Source organism: Lithobates pipiens, unplaced genomic scaffold (genome assembly GCF_037356315.1).
Source record: "Lithobates pipiens isolate NorthernLeopardFrog02 unplaced genomic scaffold, aLitPip1_a1.2 Scaffold_13, whole genome shotgun sequence".
NCBI classification, from domain to species: Eukaryota; Metazoa; Chordata; class Amphibia; order Anura; family Ranidae; genus Lithobates; species Lithobates pipiens.
Window position 1 is genome coordinate 391,349,988 of NW_027507718.1, and position 12,214 is coordinate 391,362,201.

The 12,214-nt window shown below is 39.7% G+C and overlaps 1 protein-coding gene across 1 annotated transcript in view; it reads right to left on the reverse strand.

Moving 5' to 3' along the window:
- Positions 1-8,370, reverse strand: part of FAT1 (FAT atypical cadherin 1) — a 386,437-nt gene extending 378,067 nt beyond the window's left edge. Inside the window, exon 1 of the mRNA XM_077477359.1 lies at positions 8,027-8,370. The gene's annotated coding sequence lies outside the window, so the exon portion shown is untranslated. The remainder of the gene's footprint in view (positions 1-8,026) is intronic.
- Between the last annotated feature and the right edge of the window lie 3,844 nt (positions 8,371-12,214).

The following is a 12,214-nucleotide window of genomic DNA, read 5'->3' on the forward strand; positions in this document are numbered from 1 at the left end:
CCTTTCTACATCCCTTCCAAAGTGCAGATCATGTTAAAAAAATGTCTTCATCTGTTGGCAGAACATATGAGGGGGCGGGGAGACTGCAGTTACAGTGTGTGAAAGCTGATTGGAGAAAAGGAATATACCCCCCCTTCACACATCAGAAGAACTGTGTTCTGAATAGACAAGCTCCGTTATGAGCTCTCCCATTCCCCTCCCTCCCGACACAAATTTATCTCATGTGTCGGGGAACCTTCTCAGAAGTGACTCATGTTGATAATAGAGGAACGAAGCACCAGAGAGAAACAACACTTAGAGCTTGAGAGAGAGAGAAGTAAACACTGAAAAAAATATGCGTTTTGCTCAAAATCCATGACTGGGGTTTACAAACACTTTAACTGTCAGCCTTGTAATTCCTCATGGGATTTGTAGTTCCATGAACAGCTGGAGGGCCACAGGTTGAGCACTTAACTGTATATGAAGAAAGTCCTGGATTACCGCAACATAGCCATACTTTATCTAGAGAGAACATAGGGGTATGCAGACTAAATAAGCAGTAACCCTATAACACAAATTACCTTCAAGTAAAAGAGCTACCAGTTTCTTATGACTGTGTATGTAAATGTTCCGCTACCAGCATGAGAATCATGACCATTGCTAAACCTTTTGGTGTTATATTCATCCATTATGGAGAATAACGTTACTGAGGACTGCAGATTTTGTTAGTAAAGCATTTGAGGTATTATAAATCGCTTGGATACTTTGAAATGAAGAATAAGGGTGAATTTACATATTCATCATCTAATGGTATAACTAAAAGTGATAGGACTCTAGTGTTCCAAAAAAAAACTGGCCCACTTGGTGTCAAACAACACATTTACATAGATTTTTATTACATCGGTCATGATAATCATGCTCAGTATTATATGTCTATAGGCTAAAATGACAGATGACAAAATGGAAAACTAGATGTGACGAAAAGAAGGACTTCTACTTTATTGTGCTCAAAATTTTATTGAAAAGCACTCAGCTGGTTAATAATGGGCAGTGGGGGCTTTTTAAGTTCCTGGGCTAGGGTACAGTTACCCCCTGGTACCCTCTATAAATCAGGGAGATTTATCAAATTGTGTTTAACCTCCCTAGCGGTATGATTAGTTCTGGTTTTAGGCGCTGAAATTTGGCGTTTTATATTGTAGTCCTGTAATTCTTAGGAAAAACTCTCTTAAATCTGTTCAAACCAGAGTCTAGCAGACATCCCGGGTATGATAAAGTTTATAACATAATAAATAATAATAAAAAATATTCAATAATGTAATCAAATCCAAAAACACTGAAATTTGCTCATTTGCAGAATTGTCGCTGTCATTAGATTTAGTGTTTGATGACGAATTTCCCCACAAATCGCTATCGCTTAATTCTGCAAGTGATTATAATTTATTATCGCTGTTTTCTAGTTGGTCTAAAATCACTTTTGACATAAAGGGACACTTTTTGGTTGCTATGGATAATCTCCAAATTCCAGGCAGAAAAAAACAGTATTTATAATATAAAAGTGCATGCAGGGCATTGCACAGACCACTAGGGACAAAGGGGGTGTGTAATTTTTTTATACAGTACTGTAATCTGTAAGATTACAGTACTGTGTGTGTTTTGTGTGTTTTTACTTTTTTGAATTTGGCGCCGATCTCCGCTCCCGTGCGTTGTAAAGTCCCAGGGAACGGAGCTCGGTGGCATTCGGGCACTGTGTGAATCGAGCGGAGGACAGCTCAATCACATAGCGCAGAGGACATCGCTGGATCCAGGGGACAAGGTAAGTAACTCTCCCTGTGTCCTCCCTGTATCCAGCGATGCAATCCCGAGTCTGGCTCGGGGTTACCGTTTATGTTGCTAAAGTCTCAACCAGAGCCAGACTCGGGATTACTGTTAGGGAGGTTAAGAGCAAAGTAGAACAAAAGAATAGCAATGAGAACTACTATTAGATTGCATTTAAATAAATACATTTCTCTCTTTGCTGTGCCAGTATAAAACCTATCCCTGACCACCTGATGGTCCAAGTCACACCAAACTGTTGTAAATCCCTTACTAAATGATTTTGCACTTAAAAGAGAAGTATGGGATTTTTTTCTTCATCTTTTCACTATCATCTCAGCTGAGAACTGAGCGATCAAATAATGCTGATCGCTCAGTCCTCCACATGGCTGTGAGCAGACAGCCATGGAGGGCCTGTGGATGGGGCTGCCGCGGACGGCTCAGGCTCTCAGCAGCTCGCTAAGAGGCTGAGCCAGGTGTCGGTCCAGGTTCCTGGGTGGATTATTATCTGTTTTAGGTAACAATGCTTGTTTGCATACAAAATACTCATTAAACAGGAGGAATCAGAGATGAAAAAAGATTTGGAGGTCCTTGTAGACCACAGCCTTAGCAATAACATGCAATGTTTCGCTGAAGATAACAAAGAAAGCTGAATACAGTTATGCATTAAAATGGGTATTTATTCAAAAGATAAATCAATACTTTATCCCTTTACAAAACCCTGGTTCAGCCTCATCTTAAATATGTAGCAGAGTTCCGGTTACCAATCAACAAGAAGGATGTCCTAGAAATAAAAAGGGTTCAGCAAAGCCGAACAAAATTAATAAGGACAGCTGGAGAGCCTCAATTACGTTGAATAAATGAGTAAATTACACTTATTCACCTTCGAGAAGATTTGATTAAGAGTTGATATGATTGCTACCTACAAATTAATCAATAGTGACTGTAAAGATACTGATTTAAGGTCCCTGTTTATCTTGAGGTCCCTAACAAAGGAATGTGAGCACAACTTGAGGTTGGCGTAGAGGAGGTTTAATCTGAAATTGCAGAGTGTTCTTTGCGGTTAGAGCAGTGAAAATGTGAAATTCCCTTCCACAGAAAGAGGTATCAGCTTGGAGTATTGACAGTTTCATAAGAATTCTAGATGATTTTCTTCATGGGCATAATATTGAGGGGTTTAAATAGCACTGGGACAGATTTGTCCAGCTCCCAGGGCAAAGTTGCAGAGCTGCACCCTCCTCCCCCACTGCTATTGCACTGTGCTCATGTAGAATGGGTGTATTGCACTGTGCCCTTTCTCCAGCTGCCCGTGTATAGCTAATCACTAGCTTTCTAGCACCTAGAAGGCAGTTGAACATACACATTGAAACTGTGGAGCCACTGACCTGGAGTATGTGATGAGGTGGTGGGAGTGAGTGTCCGGGTGCCCCCCCCCCCACCACCTCCACTGCTGCACACTGGGCTATGACTCCTCCTGCCCACCCTTGGGTATGAGTATTCTTAGAAGATTCACACTGACACATGCGCAAATATAGGTTGAACAGGATGAACTTGTGTCTTTTTCCCAACCTTATCTATTATGTTACTAATATAGTGTAGAAATGTGTCCCTGTTTATACTTTTAATAAACCTAAATTTATGGAACAAAAGTACAAATTCACACTTACAAAACTGTAGCATCAGAGTGTGATTCTCATTAATTAAGTGCTATCTTAGAATCCATCTCAGTTTTGGGCACCAGTTCACAAAAAGGATATTGGAGAACTGGAGAAAATGCAGAGAAGAGCAACCAAACTTATAAGAGGCATGGAGGAGCTCAGCTATGAGGAAACCTTGGAGGAACTGAAATTCAACATTTATAAATCCATAAGTGGTCCATATAGTGAACTTGGCATTGAGTTATTCACTTTAAGGTCATCACAGAGGACAAGGGGGGACACTTTAGAGAAAAATAAATGTCATCCTAAAATATGGAAAGGTTTCTTCACAGTAAGAGCTGTGAAAATGTGGAATAGACTCCTTCAAGAGCTGGTTCTGGTCAGCTCAGTCTGAGTTATTTCCTCAATGTACACAATATAACCGGATACTGACATTTATAGGCAAAGTTGATCCAGGGAAAATCTGATTGCCTCTTGGGGGGATCAGGAAGGATTTTTTCCCCTACTGTAGCAAATTGCTTTGCTGGGGTTCTTTGCCTTCCTCTGGATCAACTGCAGGTATAGGATTGTGTATATTGGATTGTATGATTTTTTTTCTCCCTTTTTATTGGTTGAACTAGATGGACTTGTGTCTTTTCTCCACCAGTCCATGTAATGATGTAAGGAATACAATGGAGCTAGTATTTTACCAACAGCAGAAAAAGTAAAGTAGTCGCCTATAGCAAACAGGTTTAATCTCTTTAATAATACAAGGAATCAGGTTGCTAGAAGTACAGGCATACCCCACTTTTAAGTACGCAATGGGGTTTATTTACTAAAGCTGGAAAGTTCAAAATCAGGCTCCCTTCTGCATAGAAACCAATGAGCTTCCAGGTTTTATTACCAAAGTTTAATTGAACAAACTGGGGTTAGAAGCTCATTGGTTTCTATGCAGAAGTGAGCTTGATTTTGCACTTCCCAGCTTTAGTAAATAAACCCCATTGTGTACATAAAAGTGGGTTATGCCTGTACCTGTTCCCATTTTCTTAAAAATAACCTGGATGTATTTGTAGACATCCTTCCTGGCTGTATATCTCTTGTATACACAGCTGGTAATTCACAGCAAGCTGAACTCTACACAACCAGGGGGGAGCACAATCATGCGCCTTGCACTTGCATACAAGTAGTAGCCTCCCTGCCTGTGACTCATAAGGAGTGAAAGGGAAATTCCAATGTGTCTTTCTGACCAAACTCTCCAATAATTTGGCATTCTGTTGTTAATAAACAATTGGACAACCTTCAATTTTTTCACAATGCTAAAACAAACTGGGAGGTTGGAAAAATCTAAAAGGGGCCCGTCTAGACAGTCAGATATGGTTCAGCATGTCTGACTACCAAAGCTGTATTAAAAAAAAAAAAAAAAAAAAATCTACTAACTATTAGCAGAGACAAAATCTAGCTTGTTATAGTGGATACGGTAACATCTAGCTTTTACCAGCAACCTTGCCACATTGTGTAGAAGAGGCCATTGGTCTTATGAAGGGAGCTAGGATATCATGACATAAGGAAGCCTACAGACGAGACCACCCTCGTGTTCACACCATCATTCAAATGATGGGAGTGCTAGAAAAACAGGGTGAAGTCTAGGCAAGTGCACATACTTTTCTCTAACAGTAATGTGTGTTTCTTTATTCCAGCTTCGCTGATTCCTAAATAAGTTCCAAATCTGCTGCAAGGCAATAGGAGGGCCGTGTCGCCCCAGCAGCATCAATGCTTGTAGTGTTATCAAGTGATTTATTGTGCTTAGCCTAATAAGTGATTGCTTGTGGCCATATTGTGGTGAAATTAGAGAAACAAGGGCAGCCATTTCAACCGCATGATACATTTATCAGGAAAACACTAAGCACAACAAAGTCATGCACATGTCTCCATTTCCAGAGGGTAAATTGAGAGTGACTTAAGATTTCCCTGCCTCTATGGCCACCATGATGTAAGATAACTGTGTCTGCACACACTATACTGCTTCACCTAATCCCTATGAATTAGAGCTTCATTCCCTAGTAAAAGTATAAAAATGGCATAAGGTATAAATGTCATACAGTATAAAATGGCATATGGTGTAAATGACATACAGTATAAAATGTCATAAGGTATAAATGGCATAAAATGGCATAATGGAACTTTATTCCCTAGCAGAGTAACTATAAAATGGCATAAAGGGTTTAGCTCAAATAAAAAAAGGTGCAGTAATTTGCGCTGATTAATAACGATCATTACCACGACTTGTACTATTTCAGCTCAATTTCTATTAAAGTTATCTGTCACTTTACAAGGGTATAGAAAATAACTTTGACAACTATGACATTTTAATGATGGAAATACAAACAAGTGTATTCTAATACAGATAAATAATTATGCACAGATAGATGAAATGCCATTATTTTTCAAAAGCTTTCTGAAATGAAACAAGGTCATCTATTTCTCAGCTGGAACAATTATACAGGATGCTTCAGGGGTAATACAAACATACCTGGTACCTCTTATTACCAGATCAGGGCCAGCAACAGACAGATTGAAAATATAGTTCTGTGAGTCCTGACATGTGCCCATTTATGTTCCCAGGGTGTTTGTGAGCTATTCTACAGGAAAACATTGTTGTTTACTTATAGATCTAACCTTAGCTGGATGGAGTTTAGTATTATAAATTGTTATCATAAATTTTATTTTTTTACATAAAATACTATTTTCATCTTTTAAAAAAAAAAATTACATCCCAGTTCTGCTAATCTCTTCCAGCCTCTTTCAGCCACTACATGTGTAACATTTCTCTGAGCTGGCTTCTTGGTGGACCATGCCTGTGTGTAATATGTGTTGGCATGGCTGCTCGGGGTCCCCATTAAGGGATCATGTGGCAAATGGCAAGGTGACAATGCAGGAGCACAGCTAGGAGACAGTTGTCACCCCATAACAGAAAGTATCAGAACAAAGACCCTTATATTACCCTTATATTACAATCACTAAGTATGATTTTCATAAAAGCTGCTGATTTCCAAAGATTAAAGTTCAACTTTAGAAATCACATTAGCATGTTAAAAAATATGAGATCACCGTTTGTAAAGCAAACTATTGGCAAAATATAAATCCTGTATAATAGTGATAATAATAATAATAATAAAAAAATATTTTGTTATTAAAACACTGAATAAATTGTTGGTGCTGTTTAAACACCTGCAATCAATTATTAAAGTAATAATAATAATAATATAATAATAATCATCAAAAGATTAGTCATCAAACTTAGAATTTCTACTTTAATAAGAAATAATAATAATAACAAAAATAGAAATACTAATATTATAGTGATGGAATTTACATCTACTTTGATAAGAAATAATATTAATAATAATATTAATAATAATAATGATTTAGTGATTGGATTTAGGTTTACTTTAACAAGAAATAATAATAATAACAAAAATAGAAATACTAATATTATAGTGATGGAATTTATATCTACTTTGATAAGAAATGATAATAATAATAATAATAATAATAATAATAATAATAAAGTGATTGCATTTAGGTTTACTTTAACAAGAAATAATAATAATAAAATAATAAAAAAATAATAGAAATACTAATATTATAGTGATGGAATTTATATCTACTTTGATAAGAAATAATATTATTATTATTAATAATAATAATAATAATAATAATAATAACACAGTGATTGGATTTAGGTTTACTTTAACAAGAAATAATAATAATAATAATAAATAGTAATAATATTTCTAGTTATTGGATTCAGATCTACTTTATTAAGAAATAATAATATAGTGATTGGATTTAGATTTACTTTACTAAGAAATACTAATACTAATAATAATAATATGAATATTATAGTTATTGAATTTAGATCTAATTGAATAAGAAATAATAATATTTTAGTGATTGGATTTATGGCTCATTTATTAAGACAGATTGTTACTATTAATAATAATAATAATAATAATAATACAGATATCTCTGTAAAGAATGAACTAAATTCTAACATCCCATCAGAATCAATATTAATTTATTTTTCCCTCCTATAAATTGATAAAAGATGAAATATGTCTAGATCCAATGCACTTTGTACATCACTGCTCTGCCCCTGCAAGGCATGACTACTGAATAATCCTCCATTTGCTATATTGTAGCACAGGTCGCATCATTTATAAACAACCCTCTAAAAATATAAAAATATTTTCCACTCATAGACAACATTGTTTCCATATCACCACAACAAACACCTAAGAAGATAACATTGTGCAGATGCCAATAGGTGCAAACAGTGGTTAACTTTTTCCCTGGACGAGGCTGCAGTACCACGTAGGCGGCATAGAGGGCGCTGCACCCCAATACATCAAGTTACCTGCAGCAGAAGTTGACCATGGAATAAAATGTAGATATTTCCAATGGTGAGCGCTCATTGCACACATCCCGTGTTATTAGGAGTTAAAAATCACCAAGCGCTGATTTTATGTACCTACCCAAAGCCCAAATATATAATATAGAATGTATTTTTTTGTATCGGCTCCTGATGGGGAACTTACCAGACCAGCTGGATCTTGTAGGGATCTGGTAGATCTCGGGTGCTTCCTAGGGGTGAGCCATCCAGCTTGCGCTAAGTCAGAAGTTTGGTGTGTTGCAGATCCTGGGTTTGCATAGCCACAAGGATAAAGGGGTGCGGGCAAAGTGGGGGCACCCAGGCAGCATCCAGTGCCAGCATCCCCAGCCCGTCAATCCATGGAGAGGGATGAGAGAGAGGGATGAGAGAGGAGCTCCTGGTAGAGGAGATGAGAAGGAGATATCCAGAGCAGGGAGCAGAGAAGATCTCGGTGGTGAAGGAGGAGGAGAAGGAGGAGGAGGTGTGCAGGTCCCGGTGATTGAAGTTGAGATGTCGGAGGAGTGTGTCTCTCCCGCAGTCAGCGCTGGGACAAGGCTCTGGAGGGGCGCTGACGTCGCGTTCTCCTCCACCCCCTTCAGTCTATGGACAAGGGGTGGGGGGCTCCACCGAGGAGATCAGCGCTGCCAGGCTGCCCCCCTTCATCCTCATCACTCCTCTCTGCTCACCCTCACTTCCTCCTCCTCCAGCCTTCATTCTTTAGATTTCCCTGCTTTGCTTCTATTTCTTTCCCTATCCTCCATCCTCTACTCCTCTACAGCGTCCCCCCCCCCATTAATTCCCCATTATTCTGCTATTGACAGACACCTGAAATGAGAGAGGAAGGAGGGCAAGAGGACAAGACACCGGGGTCCTGAGCTAAAAAGCCCTCATCATTTCTCGCTATGGACTTGTTGGAAACGATTTGGAGCAATACCCTGCTGATCCCAGGGGGAACACATCCAGGGGGGGGACACATCCAGGTGGGGCACATCCAGGGGGGACACATCTAGGGGGGACATATCCCGGGGGGGGAACATCCAGGGGGGACATATCCAGGGGGACACATCCCAGGGGGGATACATCTAGGGGGGACATATCCCAGGTGGGACACATCCAGGGGGGACACATCCCAGAGGGAACATATCCCAGGGGGGCACTCAGCACATTACCTTCATTTAGCAAATAGGAGAGAAATGTTATCAGGAACAATAAGAAAAGAGAAAAAAGATGTGTAGTGCTGGGATGTTCTCCTGCAATGTGTTATAGTATCTGATGGAGTCACAGGATTGTTAAAAGGAATCTAAAGAAGGCTTTGGAAGATGGAATGGAGAGGATACACCTGGGTGGCTCAGGATGGTCAGTACCAGCCAATAAGCTCATGGTTGTTGCTGGGACCCATGTTTATCCATCTTTTGATATATATATATATATATATATATATATATATATATATATATATATATATATATATATATATATATATATATATATATATATATATATATATATATATATATAATGTTGCCAAAAGTATTGGGACACCTGCTTTTACACGCACATAGACTTCAATTGCATCCCAGTCTTAGTCCGTAGGGTTCAATATTGAGTTGGCTCACCTTTTGCAGCTATAACAGCTTCAACTCTTCTGGGAAGGCTGTCCACAAGAAGTGCATTTGTGAGGTCAGGCACTGATGTGGATGAGAAGGCCTGGCTCACGGGTTGATTTACCTTGTTACCTGCTCCTCTCATGCTCGTCTTCAGGACTTCTCCAGAGCCTCTCCCATCCTCAGGAATTCCCTGCCCGGTATATTCCCAATCAAATCATTTCCCGCATCTATTACCTTTTGTACCACCACCCAATCCGTTTAGAATGTAAGCTCTATGAGCAGGTCTCTCCTGTCCATTCTGTATTGAGCTGTACTGTAATTGTGCTGTCCCCCCTCTACATTGTAATAATAATTTACTAAAGGCAAATAGACTGTGCACTTTGCAAAGTGCAGTTGCACTCTGCAGGAGCAGTTGCTTCAGTGTTTAGTAAATGAGGTAAAGATTCAGTTTGCAAATAATACCCAATTACATACAAGGAAAATAAAGAAAATAGCATTTTTGCATGGACGTGATTGGATGATGGCAGTCAGCAGAGCTTCTGCTCATTTACTAAGCTCTGGAGAAACTGCTTTTGCAAAGTGCACAGTTCATTTGTCTTTAGGAAATCAAGTCTCTGCTCTAATTCTTCCTAAAAGTGTTCTATTGAGTTGAGGTCGGGAATTTGTGAAGGCAAGTCACGTTTTTCTACCCCAAACTCGCTCATCCATGTCTTTATGGACCTTGCTTTGTGCCCTGGTATGCAGTCCTGTTGTAACAGAAAAGGGCCATTCCCAAACTGTTCGTACAAAGTTGGGAGCATGAAATTGTCCAAATAGTCTTGGTATACTGATGCCTTAAAAGTTCCCTTCATTGGAACTAAGGGGCCAAACCCAACCCCTGAAAAACAACCCCACACCATAATCCCCTCACCCCCCACCAAATGATTTGGACCAGTGCACAAAGCAAGGACCATAAAGACATGGATGAACAAGTTTGGGGTGGAGGAACTTCTGACCTCAACCCCATAGAACACCTTTCTAATTAATTAGAGCAGAGATTGTGAGCCAGGCCTTCTCATCCAACATCAGGGCCTGACCTCACAAATGCACTTCTGGGAGAATGGTCAAATATTCCCATAGACACACTCCTAAACCTTGTGGACAGCTTTCCCAGAAGAGGTGAAGCTGTTATAGCTGCAAAGGGTGGGCCAACTCAATACTGAACCCTACGGACAAAGACTGGGATGTCAATAAACTTCATGTGCATGTAAAGACAGATGCCCCAATACTTTTGGTCATATAGTGTGTATATATATATATATAGATATATATATGTACTAAAAAATGTAAAACACTGTAGCTATACTAAACCCACAACAGTAAAATCTGTGTGTATCTGCAGTAAAGCATGCTTGTTATACTCACTGTAGTACCTAAGGGGTTAATCCTGCACATTGTGTAAAAAGGCTGTTTGATCCTGCCTTCTCAAATCCTCCCCTTCTTTTACTGTCCCCAATCCATCTGTTGATATAAGAGAGCCCTAGGAGGCACTCTGCACATTCTCAGTTGGGTGTGTATTGCTACCGAGTTTTTTTTTTTTCTTGGGAGGGTGCATGTGATTAGCAAAGGGACAATCAGCACTCACAGGACAGTCAGAGTAGAATGAAAACTCCTCCTACAAGCTTTAACCAATACTCGGCCAGACACTGACAGAAGTCACAAGACTGCTTTATACTGCTGATGAGAAGAGGTATTTAGCAGTTTGTATTTACTAAAATAATTCCATGTTCTGTGTACTATGGGAGACCAGATATAGTGAATGCAGGTTCTAGGTTTAGTAACACTTTAAGGTGTAAGTAAACTAATTTCTCCTATTTTCTCCCCAAACGTTGCCTTCCGAAGAATGATCTGCTGTGGATCTCTTTTCAGGGGGCCTTTTACAGGCCGTGAGGAGGCGTTATGTTTCCTCCCCCCTGACTGTTTTAATCCCTAAAGCTGTCCACGCATGGGTCCGTTTTGGAAGGAAGGCGGTGTTTACGCGCACATGGATGCACAGATGTTTCATGCATCCCAATGCAGACATTCCTATTGATGTCAACTGGGACACAGCAGCTGCCTGGACACAGACACTGCTCTCAATCTGACATCCATGTGGGTGTGGGTGCATGGCCCTGAACATAGACAGTGTGTATTCAGTGTCACACACCCCCATGGATGTCAGATTGAGAGCAGTGTCTGTATCCAGGCAGCCTCTGCATCCCAATTGACACCAATGAGACTGCATGCATGGGGATGCACGGAACACCAGTGCATCCCCATGTGGTCACACAACCCTCCACGGACGTATGCTTTAGTATGCCCCATGTGAATGAGACCTAAGAATTCCAAGTATGGATTTTCATGACACAGTTATATTGGTTCAACTTGGACTACTGCAAGTATACATATGCCATACCTGTGCAACCACTGGGGACACAGAGAATCACTGTAGTAGTCACAGCTACTACAATGAGCACCACTCTCTTCCAGGTCCCATGCTGAGCAGCTGCCCTTTCTGCATAGTAAACGCAGGGGGTCGCTCACTCAGGACTGCTGCCGTTCACAGGACTTCTTGTATTATTTTCAATTAATACAATGCATTCTTTGATTAGCTGAGGTGGAGATATATATATAAATATAAAAATAAATATAAAAAAAAGAAAACGATTGCAACCACCCCGTTTAGGGATTGCTCAGCTGCAATATGTTACATTTTTTTTTTAGGGTTT